At 47.2% G+C, this 16,055-nt stretch overlaps 1 protein-coding gene across 1 annotated transcript in view; it reads left to right on the top strand.

The window, feature by feature from the left end:
* C1_2H9orf43 (chromosome 1_2 C9orf43 homolog) overlaps positions 1 to 16,055 on the top strand; it is a 285,830-nt gene that overhangs the window by 221,960 nt on the left and 47,815 nt on the right. The gene's annotated exons all lie outside the window — the stretch shown is intronic.

Here is a 16,055-nt window from a genome sequence, read left to right as displayed (position 1 = left end):
AATACACAGCCTCTGCCTCTCGCCTCCCTTGCCTCTCCAACATAACTGGATTGGGCAGGGGAAGGGGAAAGGCAGACCCTGTGTAGCAGGGCTCAAAGGGAGCCTTCCCTCCTCCCATAGCTCACAGTGTCACTGGAGCCTCAGAAGGAGGGTCTAACTGGCTGAGCTGCACAAGAAAAAGCAGGTTTGTCGAGCCCAGGCAGAACCAGGAGCTGACTTCAGCCTCTTTTCACAGCTATTGCTGTGAATGTTCAGCAGTTAATAGCTGTGGTGCTGCACGCGGCTGTTATCTGTTAAACACTCGCAGCTGTGAAACAAAGGCTTGGAAGCTGCAATGAGTTTTATCCCAGTTGGTCTCTGGGAGGTCTTTACTTTTTTTAATTGGGATATTTTGCCCTCTAGTGGCAGAATATTTTAATAGCCTTATAGCCCACCATAGCAGGCTATATTGGCCATTAAAGGTAAGCTCCCATGTTAAAAGACTCTAATGCTGGAGCGGGCCTCCAATGGCTGGAATAGCCTGTTGTGGTGGGCTGTAAGGCTATATTACTCGCCCCGTATCGATTCAGCTAGTCGATTGAGCTAGTAATAACACTGAGGAAATGTTTTCCATTCTTCAGAGCTTTATGTCGTCTAAAGCCCAACTGTGTTCGGTTCCTTCTTCTACCGCCTGGTGTGATAATTTATCCCATTTTTTTATGGATAAAATTTGCATGATACAGCATCATTCAGCTCCTGGAGAGGGGACACTGATGCATCCTTGGCATCGGGGGCTCTACCTGCTTCTCCCTCTCACTCTCTCTCTGCCTTTGGTCCCATTGACCTGCCTGACTCGCTCAGAATTCTTGATAGTCTTAAATCGGGCTCTCCCTCGGACCCTTGTGCCACCAGACTCTTGACTGACGTTGCAGAGACTGTTAACCCGGAAGTCAATAGACTTGTTAACATGTCCCTTCAGGAGGCCTATGTACCAGCCGCCTGGAAGCAGGCCAAGATTCTGCCTCTTTTTTAAAAGCCGTCACTAGATCCCTTGAGCCCAGATAGCTACCGTCCCATCTCCCTTTTGCCCAGTGTTGCAAACGTGTGTGAAAAAGTTGTCACCAAACAGCTGACTGAGTTCATTGAAAGCAGGGGCATATTACATCCGGCCCAGTCGGGGTTTAGAGCCTCATACAGCACAGAGGCAGCGTTGGTAGAAGTGTCCAAGGCCATCCGAGACTGTTTGGATGCCGGCGGGAGGGCAGCCTTGATTTTGCTTGACCTATCGGCAGCATTCAACACTGTCCCCTCTCGTTGCTGCTTACCCGACTTGCCGAGATTGGTATATCTGACATTGCTTTGGGCTGGCTTAATTCTTTCTTGGAGGACAGGATGCAACTTCATCCTCCTCACCCCAGAAGGTGCTCACCGGGGTTCCACAGGGTTCCTCTCTGAGCCCCCTTCTTTTTAACATTTATGTCACTCCCGTGGTCCAACTGGCGGAGGATTTGGGGGCCAAAATAATTGCTTATGTGGACAATAACCAGCTTCTGTTCACATGGGGGAAAAATGAGTGTTCCACTTCCTCCGCTAAAAACTGTCTAGCCAAGGTCTTTCAGTGGCTGGCCTCCGCACAACTAAAATGTAATGAGGAGAAGCCTGAAATCCTCCTGTATGGAAAATGTCCTCCTCCGTTCAGCGAATCACTCTGGCCGTCTGATTTTGCTATGCCAGCCCCAACGGGGCAGCCCGCCAAGAATCTTGGGATCTGGTTTGAGGAGAATCTCACGTTTGCGACCCAGATCAAGAAGTTAGCTGGGAGCTGCTTCGGGATTCTTAAAAGCCTTCGAAAATTCCTTCCATTGCTTCCTAAAGCCTCTAAGGAAACGGTCACGCGAGCCCTGATTTTATCCCGGTTGGACTATGCCAATGCCTTGTATGCTGGCATCCCGGGATACCTGCTCAACAAACTCCAGGTTGTTCATAATGCGGCTGCCAGACTTCATCTCAATGTTCCAGCGAGAAGTAGCATGTGACAACATCTGCGCGCCGTACACTGGCTGCCCGTAGGAGAACGGATAACATTTAAGTCCCTAGTTATAGCACATCGTGCTCTTCATGCCTCTGGACCTATCTATAAACAAAAGCGCTTTTCTTTCTACACGCCTGTAAGACATCTGCGCTCTTCCTCTCAACTCCTGGCGCATGTTCCGCGTTTTCGTCTGCAAAGGATGGGTGGCAGCTCCCTTGATTTGAAAGCCGCTTTAACCTGGAACTCGTTGCTCGTTGCCAGTCACTCTTCAGTGCATTCAGGATCCTATTCTGTGTAAAAAAAACTGAAAACATTTCTTTTCACTTAATCTGGTCCCCACTCTCTCCTAGGCTCGCGCCGGGACACTCTTCGGAGTAGCTGTGCGCGTTAAATATAAATAACATAACATAACATTAGAACTTTGGAATGTTGGGAGCTCTATTGAAGACAATGGAGTGACTCAGTGTAAATAGTGGATCCTATAAGACTTCTTCTCCTACATTCTAATGTTTTTCTTTCTGTTTCTCCCTTTTTAATTTAAAACATTCTACTCCCAGTGAGTGAAATGGTATAATAGCCTTATAGCACTTCTGCTTGGGCTATACCAGTTTTTAAAGGCCCTCTTCCTTGTTACATGGGTCCTCACCTGGGGCTTCGGCCTTTAACTGAGGTTCAGGGCCTTAACAAGTGGTATATCCCTCTGCAGCAGGCTCTAATAATGCCAACAGCTGAGCCAAATAAAGCTTGATTAACATCTTTGATCTTTTGATTGTTTTTTTAAGCAGGAAGGGCACAGAAAAAATACACGTTCTGAGACTGAAAGCAGGGTCTGGTCACTACTTTTTAGGTCTCGGGACCATCCGGTCGGCAGACCGGAAGTCCGGAGATTTAATGTCTTTGAGAAGAGGGGCTTGCACCCGCCCCTCTTCTCTCCTGTTCTCCATTGGCTGGCCTCTTAAATGCTGGCCAGCCACTGGAGAAGAGGTCCAGTCACTCCGTTGAAGCCCCGTCCTTTTCGGATCGGGGGGCGTGTTTTTTGCGAGAAGTCTCAGGGAGGAGACAACAGCAAAACACGCCCCCAAATCCGAAAAGGACGCTCCCTTTCTCCGAGGCATTTTCTGCTGTGCCTCGGAGAAAGGCGGTGGTGTGCTTGTTGTGAGATCTGCCCGGATGAACACCATGTAGCCTAATGTCAGCACATGTGTGGGAACTGTTTTTAAATATCCGACGTATGTATCGCGTCACAAAGGCGGAGATGACGGGGGAGTGTATTCCATGCTTTTACCCCAAGAACGGCTACTGATTCCCCTCCCTTTGTTTCACATCTAAACAATGGGTTTTAGTAGGTTTGCTGACTAGGATCTTGGACGGCTTGCGGTGAGTCCATTGCTTGCAAACATGGGGCTGTGGGATAGCGGAGGCATTTCCGTATGTAGCGCTTACCCCAGCGACAGGAAGTGGATGATCACGCGCCGGCTGGCCGTAAGTGTCCTGGCAGTCCGTTTTTAGGGAAGAGAAGCGTGTGAGCCTGTACTGAAGTCCCCCTCGAGTGCTGCAAACCCCCGGTCTCTGACACTCACCCAGGGTTTCCCACCACAGCGCCAACAAGCAGAAGAGCAGCGGGAGGCAGAGCATGACAGCCGCCCGGTTCGGTTCGCTCACACCAAGTTGATCAGCACCCAGATCTCAACCCAATACCACCCCCGCCCCCGCTCAAAGTCAGCCGCTCCGAGCACACTGCCCCCCCCCCCCGTCCTAAACCGTCAGACCGTTGCCGCCATTCCACCCCTGCGGTCCAATGACTCCTGAACCACGCCAAGACCCAACCCACCCCGCCCCCCCCCCCTCCAAGCTCGGCTGTTCCGAGCATAAGCCCCCCACCCCCCAGAAACCCCACCATCACCCACTGTCTCTTTACACCACCCCCTGCGCTCACAAGCCCCAGTCTTCATCCTAAAACGTTATTGTACTCGCAGCGCTTCCTTGCATGAGCGCGTGCTGCTCCTTGAGACTGCACCCCCCTAACCAGGCGCACGCCGACCCAAGCTGCTGGCCTTTGTCGCCCTCTGCCAGTAAAACCCGGATGTGTTAAGGAGGCCTGAACTCCACTTCTTAAAGCAGTGGATTAAAAGGTGAGCAGGCTTTCGCGGAGACACATTTAGTGGGTGTACTGGCCGCTTTTAAGAAATATATTTAGGGTCAGCGCCAGTGAAGAGAGGCGCACAGAGGGGAATGGGGACTACAGATTTGGCTAAACATCTTCGACACTACGACAACCTACCAACTTTTAAAGTTACTGATGGACTGGACCCCTCCCAGCCCCCTCTCTTTAACTCGTCTAGAACCCTCCCTCGGCCCCCACCTTCCATCTTTCTCGCCTTGCCTTCCATGTCTGCATCTTCTCACCCTCCCACCACCTCCGGGTGCCTCTCCACTCGGGTTCACTCTGCAGCCTCTCTCCCCTGCTTGGGCCTCTCCATCCGTCTCATCACTGCCTTCTTCTTTCCACTTCTTCCCTCCACTAACCCCCCTCTCCTGCTTTTCGTTCTCTTTCCCCTCCTTGTGTCTCTCGCCCTTTCACTCCTCGTCCTGACTCTCTCCTCGTTTCATTCTCTGCCCTCCTCCCAGAGGCCATCTCTCCTTTCTGTTCACCCCATCTCTAAACTGACACCCCTGCCAAGTGGCCTCATCTACCCCTACCTATGCCTCGAAGTCCATCGTCGCTTTCACACGCTCTTTTGTCACTCTCGAGTCCCTCATATGTGCCCCCTCTTCCTCTTCCGAGCTCCCAAAGTACACTATTTCTCCCCCCATCCGCCTGAGTCCAATGGGCTGACAAGTGGCTGACTGCCTGTGCCCACAACACTAGTGGCACCAATTTGTAGAGAACTGCTCTCATTTCCTGATGTGACTGACAGCGCCCCAGCCCAACGGTCCCTTCAGAGGGAACCTGCATATTTGGAAATGTCTAGATTACCTTTCATGTGCCTGACTTCTTCCCAGCCCTACTGGTCTCTTAGACCCACTTGCTTGTATGAAGCCCCTCAGATTGTCCAACACGTACCCTAGCGAGAACCAGATGTCTGTGTGACAGATCGAGAGAGTTCTCGGGGGCGGGGCGCTACTGCTATCGGGGGAACCACGTGCCTTGCAGTCATCACTTTCTTGCAGCGCTTTACCGGCATCCGGCGCTAATTCAGGGAAAGCCCACTCATTTACTCGGCGAGTCACGTAGCGCCGCTGGAAAGGAAGTTCACTGTATCAGCTCAGCACTTAGAAATTCATCAAGGCGCTGAGCTAAGCCGTCACGTGACCGCAGTCACAAGAACAGTCCGTCCATTCAGCGCCTCCCCGGATATGGCGGATTTGCATCAGCCTTGGCTGCCCCTGCGCGCGGTGACTCAACAAACACACGTTCCACGCGGTGTCACTTGATACAATATTGGAGGATGTGTCACGTCCTGCTTCCCTGAAGTGGCGGCGTCTCCCCCGCACCCTAAATAGCACCACCCTCCCTCGAGCTCGGTCTATAAATGTTTGGTGCCTCCGACTGGCACTGTACAGACGGCTCCACGCTGTTTGTTTTTGCTAAATGTATTGAAATGTTATTTGCCAGATGTACGTTTTAGGGAAATTCGGTGCTTACTGTGGCCACAGGGAAGTGCAGCAGCTCTCTGCCCCCACCGGCGAGGTCCCAACCCCCATGGCAGTGTACACTTTAATGCTACAATGCAACGGTCTCAGCATTGTTAAAGTTAGAGCTATTGGCATTGCTCATGACAATGCCGTTTCTTTACATGTTTTAAAAACATAAATAAAAATGTCATGAGCAATGCCAATAGCTCTAACTTTAGCAATGCCGAGACCGTTGCATTGTAAATGCTTGTTATTTTTGGGAGTCAAACATGACGTTTACGTTGTCTTAGAACTTCTTCCCACCAAGGGCAGACTGGCCATTTGTTCTATCAGGCATTTACCTGGCAGGCTGACTCCACTGTTTTTTTAAAGGTCCTGGGGTGGTGCTGGCGCCTATGTCACTTTGTTCAGCTCCTAGACGATGATTACAGCAGGCAAAGGGAGTCTTCAGGAGGAGAGTTCAAGGAGATTGAAAGAGAGAGAAACAGATAATAGAATATTAATTGAGTGGGGCTTGTTGCAACACTTTTACAATGGCTACTTGTTGTTCCCAATCTGGCTCTGCTTCTCCAACATATGCTTCTGAAGCTTTCCTCAAAACTTCGCAAGTTTGCAGCGTTTGCGAATGTTAACAAAGTTGTGAAAAAAACTCGCTTAGTGGAGGTATTCATACGCAGCAAAGGTTTTTGCGAGTCACTTTCTCTGCAAAACTAGTAAAGTTTATAAAGCATAACCGTCACGAAGTATGAAATTTGAAAACTTTGCTGAACATTTTTAATATAAATTTCACCCGCTTCCACTTTTTACTCCATACTACCATCAGGAAAGGTATGTTGCTAAGTTTATTTTTTAATTTTTAATTATTTGATATGGTACACCTACCTCCTGGCCTGGGACCATCAGAAAGATCTAACAAAACATTTTCAGTGCAACAGGAGCATCTCAAACACAAGCTTCTGCACATAGTACAAACAGTATGGTGGAGGTGGCGGTGGGCTGGGATGTGGGCAGGCCTGATTGAAACCAAATTACAAAGCCCAGATATGATCGCAGGGGGTTTTAAGATGTATATAATTTGTATTTAGGTTATTACTGATCAACAGACTGTACAGTAGTTTGCACATGTACACAATTCACCAGTGGCGCTGGAAGTAAGCGTGGGGAAGTCCCTCAATTCTTTTCACACTTTCTAAAAAGAAAATCATCATGTTTTAGAACACAGAGCTCTAGCAGTGCATTCATTTGCCATTTTCTCAGCAGCAATGTAATCTTTTCTGATCAGGGCAAGAGCCAATAGCTATCTATGGTCAGCTGTATCCCTTCAGTGAGTAAGTAGCTGCAGAAAAAGGGAAACTAAGGGCAAGTCACATGTAGAAATGGCAAACGAGGCATCCAGCAGTTGGTACTTTTATGATAGAATTTTATGAAAAATGCTCTAAACCATGGGGCCGATTCACAAAGGTCCTCTGCACTCGTAAGAGCAATCCTGTGCACACATACAATTAATTGAATCAAAATTGACATGAGTAAGTACAACTTGACAAAAGAAACATCCGCATATATGTTAGTGATTCTGTTTAATAGGCGTATCCAGCCGACACGTGTTTCGTCGTGGGACGAGTAGACCACGACTCTTCAGGGCTGAAGCTAATGCCAAAGGGACAGTAAATACACTCCACCGGTGATAATTCCAACCCGGTTGGGTAACGCAAAGTGTAAGCGGTGGGTCAGTAAACCTGGGCAAAACGGTATAATCTCTCAACGTATCCTTAAATAGTAGTTCCAGCCCGTGAGTGTCGGGCAAAGGTTTCTGCTAGAAAAAGTCTATGCGAAAAAGTGTAAGTTGAAAGGTGTGTCAAAACATCACTCGCACACGGAATGGATGCCGCCAGGATGTTTTGACACACCTTTCAACTTACACTTTTTCGCATAGACTTTTTCTAGCAGAAACCTTTGCCCGACACTCACGGGCTGGAACTACTATTTAAGGATACGTTGTCTTTGCCACTGATTTATACGTGACTGGCGGCTGGAAGATAATTAAGATTTTTTTGCTGAATTTTTGGAGAGATTATACCGTTTTGCCCAGGTTTACTGACCCACCGCTTACACTTTGCGTTACCCAACCGGGTTGGAATTATCACCGGTGGAGTGTATTTACTGTCCCTTTGGCATTAGCTTCAGCCCTGAAGAGTCGTGGTCTACTCGTCCCACGACGAAACACGTGTCGGCTGGATACGCCTATTAAACAGAATCACTAACATATATGCGGATGTTTCTTTTGTCAAGTTGTACTTACTCATGTCAATTTTGATTCAATTAATTGTATGTGTGCACAGGATTGCTCTTATTGTTTGGTTGTAGGTTCAAAAAAAAATTTCCTACTCAATTCGAGGGGTTTCAGGGGTCTCCCCTCCCTGTTTTGCACCATACAGACATTGAAGTTCACATTACCTACGTTTACCTGCAGAGCGCCATTTCTTCCTAATTTTTGAATACCCCGTTCTAACGTCCTCTGCACTCGTGTCGGAGGCCTCGCAGTCATGACAGGGGCCTTGCACTCACGGCGGAGGCCTCGCAGTCATGACAGGGGCCTTGCACTCACGGCAGAGGCCTCGCAGTCATGACAGGGGCCTTGCACACACGGCGGAGGCCTCGCAGTCATGACAGGGGCTTTGCACTCACGGCGGAGGCCTCGCAGTCATGACAGGGGCCTCACACTTGCAGCGAAGGACTCGCAGTCATGACAGGGGCCTCGCAGTCATGACAGGGGCCTAGCACTCACTGCGTAGGCTTCACAGTCAAAACAGGGGCCGCGCACTCACGGCGGAGGCCTCACAGTCATGACAGGGGCTTTGCACTCACGGCTGAGGCCTCGCAGTCATGACAGGGGCCTCATACTTGCAGCGAAGGACTCGCAGTCATGACAGGGGCCTCGCAGTCATGACAGGGGCCTAGCACTCACGGCGTAGGTCTTGCAGTCAAGACAGGGGCCTCGCACTCACAGCGGGCCTCACAGTCATGACAGGGGCCGCGCACTCACAGCGGAGGCCTCACAGTCATGGCAGGGACGACGCACTCACGGCACTCGCGGCGGAGGCTTCGCAGTCATGACAGGGACCTCGCACTCGCGGCGGAGGCCTCACAGTCATGGCAGGGGCCACGCACTCACGGCACTCTCGGCGGAGGCCTCGCAGTCATGACAGGGGCCTCGCACTCGCGGCGGAGGCCTCGCATTCATGACAGGGGCCTCGCACTCGCGGTGGAGGCCTCGCAGTCATGACAGGGGCCTCGCACTTGCGGCGGAGGCCTCGCAGTCTTGACAGTGGCCGCACACTGGTGGCGGGACCTCTGCAATGAGTAGCTGCAGTGCTAAAGTCCTGCCGTAAATGCATGTGCCCCCGCCACAAGTTTGGGCCCCCAACCAGGAGTGCGGAGGCCCTCTGTGAATCGGTCCCTCAGTCTTACCAGTCAATTCTGCATCTGCTGGCAATAATCATTATTCAGGATTACCGTCACATTTCTAAATTAAATTCAAGTGACTGCAACTCGTATGGTATGTTTTAAGTGTGCATTAATTTCAGAGTGCAAACAAATACTGGCCTTAACATAGAAATGCTGGCCATTGTGCTAAAATACCTGGCAGGTGGCATTCTAACAGAGATAGCTGCTCTGGTGGAACGTGTCGTTGGTTGTCCAGCCTCAACCTGTTACCACCTCCCAGCCACCCATCTGCTTCCTTTCTGTTTCTGTGCTATGAGTTCTCAATTTTTGGTGCAGAGACTGATCGAAAAACAAACATGGGCGCACTAGGTCTTGGGTGGAAAGTTCTAGAAAATGCCAATAGGACATAAAATGTGTTCAATGGGCTGTGCACCACATATGACAAACGCGATTTCTGGGTGAGCAGGAAGAGGCACAGTTTGATTGATAAAAGAAGATTACAGAGCTATAATGAAGTATTTAACTTTTAATATGAAAGATTGTATAAAAGCCAGCGTTCAATCACTCACGACGGTGAATGGTTTGAAAATATTTGGCCACAGAGTGGCATAATACAAGCTCGGTGATGGACACAAAAGGATTTGAAAGAGCCGAAACCGGAGCTTTTATTTAGTGTTGGTTACCTCCGAGCTGCTCGTTCAGCCTCAACGAGAGAAGGTCTCCTCCGCTTGTCACAGTGGATAAGAAATAATTTGCTGTTGTAGCAACAGACAATGAGCGCTAGATGGCACAATTCGTTTCCAATGCACCAAAACCCTAATTAGCTCCTGTTCCGTTGTCAGGCGACTGAATAAATGCTTTCGGACAAAAAATACCCAGTTATCTTACTGAACGCACCGGTGCAAGCTTCTTTACATGTGTACAGTAAGGTACCCAGCACAAAAAACATAAACACACAAAAAATATGCTCGTGTGGCTGTCGACAGAGGGACGCCACTTTTTTTTTTAGATGAAATGTTGTAAACAAAAGCTCAGAATGTTGCCATAATGCATATACAATGGTGCTGCAAACCTGATTTTGACACCCAAACACATAAACTCAACCAGGGAATTTAAACGTGGTGCTAACTAAAGTTTGAGAATTGCTAGAGACAATTCAGTATTTGTGTACGTGTACTAATTACGAGACGGTGTTATTATGACAGGACTGCTTCTTTATATCTATAAATTAAGAATTAATTAAATAATTAATGTGTGCTCGGCTCTACGTAATTTTATGAATTTCGAGTGTAATTCGGAACGTTTTTTTCTCACACCTAACCCAGAAGTGTAAACAAGCATTGATAAAGCCAGTAGGTCTGCGATTGCTGCCAACCTTTTTGGTTTTGCCACTTTTTTGTGGTAGTTTTTGTCAAACTTTATTTCAAGAACCATTTTGTTTCATCAGTCTTATCCAAAGGACATACTGGCCCTGTAGTTTTTGGATCTAAAGGGCACTATTTCCTCTATATAGTTGCACATTGTGCAGCACGAGGGGCCCAACTAGACCTGACCTTTGGGGGGGGGGGCGGGGGGTTGTAAGCACTTCAAGCAGTGGTGGTGAGGCTACTATTTCCACACTGAAGGCCAAGACAGCATTACAATACACGCTTGGATGGTCAACAGGTCCAGTAGTAATGTGCTAACGCATGGACACCGCGTATGTGCATGCCTGTTCTTTCATGCTTTAGCCCGTTAAAGCCAGATCTCTGGTCTTTGCCAATGCATTCCCCTGAGACACTAAGCACTGCTGGAGCTCAGAGAGTATCCACCAGACCTGCAAGCATCGGATGTCTGCAAGATGGTACCAAGCAAGTCCTGTGCTTATCCGACGCGCCAAACAGAAACCACTGAAGGGTTACTAGAAAGGTGTCTTTTCTTAAAAAAAGGAGCACAAGCCACAAAATGGGCACGTGCTTCTAGGTAGAAAAAATAGGTGTGTGGGAGGAGTCTCCCAATGACGTCAAGAAAGTGCTTCCATAGACACTGAGGAATAGACTACTATGAACTCCATTGAGGTGTGAAAAATAAACTGTGATAAAGAAAATAAAGGGGAGCTTCTAGCTGGCTTTCACAAAATGAGGGGTCCACCTATAGCCCGAAAGGAAGGTGTACCCACAGAGCATAATAGCCAGATAACTGTTCACAATGTAAAAGCATGCATGTGTTTTTCAATAGTGTGGTCCTAGCCCGAGAGCAACAGAATGTTGCACCCTATGAGAGGTGATGGAAAATGATGCACAAGTGTATTCATCAGTAGTATCTCACAAATTTACATTAAATGTGTGGATTTCCCACAACTGCACAATTTTCAGTCAATGCCAGGCTGGATTCTAACCAAGGTCCTCAGATCGACATCTTAGCCACTAGACCACAACTCCTTCCTTAGCTGATGTAGTAGAACTTTCAAAAAAGCTTTGAATATTAAATTTCACATCTCCTTGTGAACACTCATGTTCTATTCATCTTTTAACATAGTCATTAGACCGTATTCCTCGTGATGTTTAGTGAGTAGACAAGTGCACATTGGTTTGGTATTTCTTTATTATACATGAGCAGTGATTTGTCTCTTGTTTAAGGTTAAAAGTTATCTATTTCTATGTACACAATGGTTTAAAGTTAAGTACATGCAGAAGATACATACAAAGTAACTGTATACACTGGTCCAATATGATCTTTGAGGGCTTCTAGTGAAATCTTTGGCCTTGTGGTTTGTAAATGTCACCAGAACCCTGAGATGACAATGATAAAGTACCCGTTTTGTATTTTTTTATATTACAAGTTGTATTATTCAAAGTGCAGCTAACAATGGGCATTGAATGAAATTTAAATGTTGAGGATTTGTTTTCCTATAATAAATGAAATCTTGATAAAACAATAGGCAATAGTGAGGTCAATGGATTTATGTGAATCTGTGGCTGCAGAGTTTACAGCATAATTATGGATTTACTGGATTTCCCACCTAATGTCCAAAGTTTTCAGATTTCACCAAAATTATTGTTTCTAGCTCCAATGGATGAAAATAATACCGGCAGACAAGGTGCCACAGAATTTGCATGTTTTATCAAATGCTTTCAATAACCTTTGTCCTCCATGCTGCATAATCCTAGTAGCCTGGACAAATGTAAAACCTCTGCACAGTGGTTTGGGGGCTATCATTATGACAAAATCTGTATTTCACATGCAACGTGAAATATTTTCCATATTTTATGGTTCATTGTATTAATGGGTTTCATACCACCACTTTTTGTGGAATAAAAGCACCGAAACATGTAACATTTACGCCTTTTTACTCGAAGATGTAACAACTTTTCAATAATCTAAATTGTACCCATCAGTATGGAGGAGAGATCATGGTGGGGATGGGTGTCTGCGTTAATGTATTTTTTTATGTCATCTAAGGTAGTGTTCAAATGGCTGCTGAATTATTATTATTTTCTTTTTGGCCCTGCAGTACTTCTTTAAATGGTGATGTACTGCTGTGAGAGGATTGAAGCAATACCATAAATTACAACTATAAAGCCAGTTCCCACTTTTTACTCTTGGTTAATTTTCTTATTAAAAAATACACACTTAATGCTTAAGTCAAACTTGCACTCAGTCACTTTTTCCAAATGAAAGAGGGTTGGAAAACGATGCACAGACTTAAATGTGTGCATGATGCAACAGAAGTTCATCATGTGAAGTATTGTTGGCAGCCATATTAGTACAGGAGATGAAGCCATTATATTTATTATTATTATGGCGAGCATCGACTGGTAAGACACTTTTGCAGGATTAGATTGAAATAGGCAGAGGGAGACCTGTGAGGAGACCCATGCATGTGGGAAAGTGCCTGCATGCATGCCCATAACCCTGCAGCGCCCCCCCTCAATGGGCTCAGTAGCTCCAGCTGGTGCACAACACCCACATCCTCAGTCACTGTGGAGCTCATGTTCCTTCACCTGAACAGATGCATGATGCTCTCTCGCAGGAAGATGGGAGGTATAGCTAGCAGTATAGGGAAGAGAGCAGAGCTTTTGTCCATGAGGGGAACATTGATTGGAGCCCTTGCCTCTTTGTTGCCACCAAGCCACACATTAATGATTATTCAAAATGCACCAACAGAGGTTTCTGCATGAAATTACTCCTATTGCACCCTTAAAGTTGAGCTGCCTTCACATGCTTTAAGATTTACTCATCCATCTACTCTCTTCAGAGTTTGCCTGTTTCAACCAAGCCCAGGGAGTTGAACATATAAAACTACAAACTGAGGGTTTATGTGTGATGTTCCACCTGAACATAATATCAAAATGGACTAAACCACAATTTACAACTCTAAAACATAGCTGCCAAGTTGATCTGTCACATGTGCAACACCTTCACCCCAACCCAGTGCCTAGTTTGCTACAAAAAGAAGTGTGCTGTTGTTCACAACATTTCTTTGGTGATTGGTAACGGCACCATCCACTGCCAGCACCAGTGCTGCCCATTGTCACAATGAATACTAGTCACGTGATGAAAAATGGAGCAAAAGGAATGGATGAAATGTGCTCTAAAGTTTGCTTTACTCAACACTCAACCTGCCTCCACACTCTCTCAAATTGCCCCGTGAAATCTTCAAATGGCTCCCAGTCAACACACGTAGAATGGTCACCCAGGCCTTCATCAACCACAAGCTGGACTATGGCTAACTGACTAGAAGAAATAACGGAAAAGCACATAGCGCTGCTTTGCATGATTTTGCACCATGGTGGCCACCGACGGTGGTGCATGGGTGTTCCTATGCAACCACCCAAGGTTTCTTCTGCTAAAACCTATTTACTAAATAAAGTAGATTGGGTTTAGTGTGAGAAAGCTGCGCCCTTTTCAAGTAGGCGCAAGGAGGGAGAAATGCTTTCATTTCTCCTTCCTTTTCCGACTTTGCATGTGTGCTGCACTTTACAGTACACATACAAAGTGGGAAAATGGTTAAAGTGAGTCTGTGCATAATATTTTGTACTGGAAGGGTTCCTTCCAGTATAAAACCTATGCTATACTCACGGAGGCACCCTCGCACCATGGCGCAAAGGTGTCTCCGTGGTGCACTGCAGCTGATTTCAGCGCTGGTGCTAGTGAGAGGGGCGCATCATTTTAGTGAATAGGGCGCTCACCTCCTCGCTCCTTTTCACGTAGCGCAGCGCAACATTTGCAGCTGCTGCAGTGCGCTAAGTGAAAAAATAGTAAATCTGCCCCTTCGTCTCTGTTCTTTTCCATATCGGTTCACAGTCTCCTCACATTTTTTTCTCTGCTCTTTCTGTCCATATTCCCAAACACGTTTAATTGTTTTTCCCTACTTTCTGCCTTGTCTTTCTCTCTCTTCAGTCACTTCCCTCAATCGCTTTTCTCTCAGTGTCATGCTCCCTCCCCCCTTATCCTCCTAACTCCCTATCAGAACCAGGCCATGTGAAAGATTAACCTGGGTGAGAGACCTGCCACACCCACAGAATATTAGCTGGTCCTGGTTTCTTAGTCCCAACAGAATCTCAGCTTTTACATTATATGAATGAATGCTGAAAGTGCTCAACTTTGGCTGTGAACTGGCTCACTCGATCTATGTCTGTGCATTGGCTCAGCACTGTCTCCAATGGATCTCAGCTGCATACTTGGAAGAGCTCAGCTCTGTCGGACCATTCTGCAGCACTATGCATGCAGAAAATCAGCTCCGGCTCTATGAAAAAAATTACTAATGTGCCACAGTCTCTACTTTATGTGTGCATTGGTTCAGCACTATGTATGCAGGGACTTGGCTGCATCTGTGCTGGAGCTCAGCTCAGTCTGCAAAGGAGTGAGCACAGCTCTACAAGAAGTTGAGATCTGTTTGTAGTAGAGCTCCACTGTCTCTGTCTGCGGAAGATCCCATTTCTCTGTGGGCAAGAATTTGTTTATGTCTTCTAAGTGTTCAACCTATCTTCAGAGGAACAACCAACTTCAGTTTTTGGCTTCCTCTCCTTAATAAAATAGACCCCAAAATGAGCTTCTTGATACTGAGCCGGCACCACACTTTTGACTGGTACTGTGTGCTGCAAGAGTTTGGGACACATAGGGGCAGATTTACAAGTGCCCTGCGCCACCAGCACATCACTTTTGTGACGTACTGGTGGCACACGTTACTGCTCCACATTTACAAGGACTGGAAAAGCCACCCCGCGTGGCTTTTCCTGTCCTTGTAAATATAGACCCCTTTACACGCAGCACTTTGCGCGAAAGGGGTGTTCCATGGGTGTTGCTGTGGGTGTTCCCGCGCAACACCCATGCAACAAGACACACTTCCAGATTTATGAGGAATCGTAAATCTGGAAATGCGTATGAATGCTACGCCACCCTAGAGGTGGCGTATCGAGGCACGACCAGGAGAAATGTTTTCATTTCTCCTCGTTTTTTCCTCTTTCAATGCGTGCTGCATTCTACAGCATGCATTGCAAGAGGAAAATGCCTGTAGTGATTGTTTTTGTGCAGGAAGGTGCACCTTCCTGCACAAAAACAATCTCCCCATGAAGCAGGCATCCTTGCACCATGCGCAGGGGAGAGCACAGGAATGCGACTGTTAGACCTGGCATCATTGGCATGAGTCTCTCCTCCATTTTTTCTGTTTGCCTCCTCTGTTTACGATGTTTTTGCTGGATTATTGCTTTGGGCACTGTGCCACTGCTGATCAGTGCCACAGTGCAAGTGCTCCCTATGTTAAATTGTACATTGATTGGTGTTACCATGATTGGCTTGGTTGACTTACTGTTCAGACCCTAGTCTAGTGCACTGCGTGTGCCAAGGGCGTGTAAGTTAACTGCTGCTGGTGGGCTTGCAGCACTGGTTGTGCCACCCACAGAAGCAGCGTGCAAAATGTGTCTCAGGCCTGCCACCGCGGCGCCTGCGTGCAGTCCCTGACTGCCATGTCGACTTGGTAAGG

The sequence above is a fragment of the Triturus cristatus genome, chromosome 1_2, assembly GCF_964204655.1.
Source record: "Triturus cristatus chromosome 1_2, aTriCri1.1, whole genome shotgun sequence".
In the NCBI taxonomy this organism is placed as follows: Eukaryota; Metazoa; Chordata; class Amphibia; order Caudata; family Salamandridae; genus Triturus; species Triturus cristatus.
Note: the sequence above shows the minus strand (reverse complement) of the source record. Positions and strands in the feature narration are given on the sequence as shown.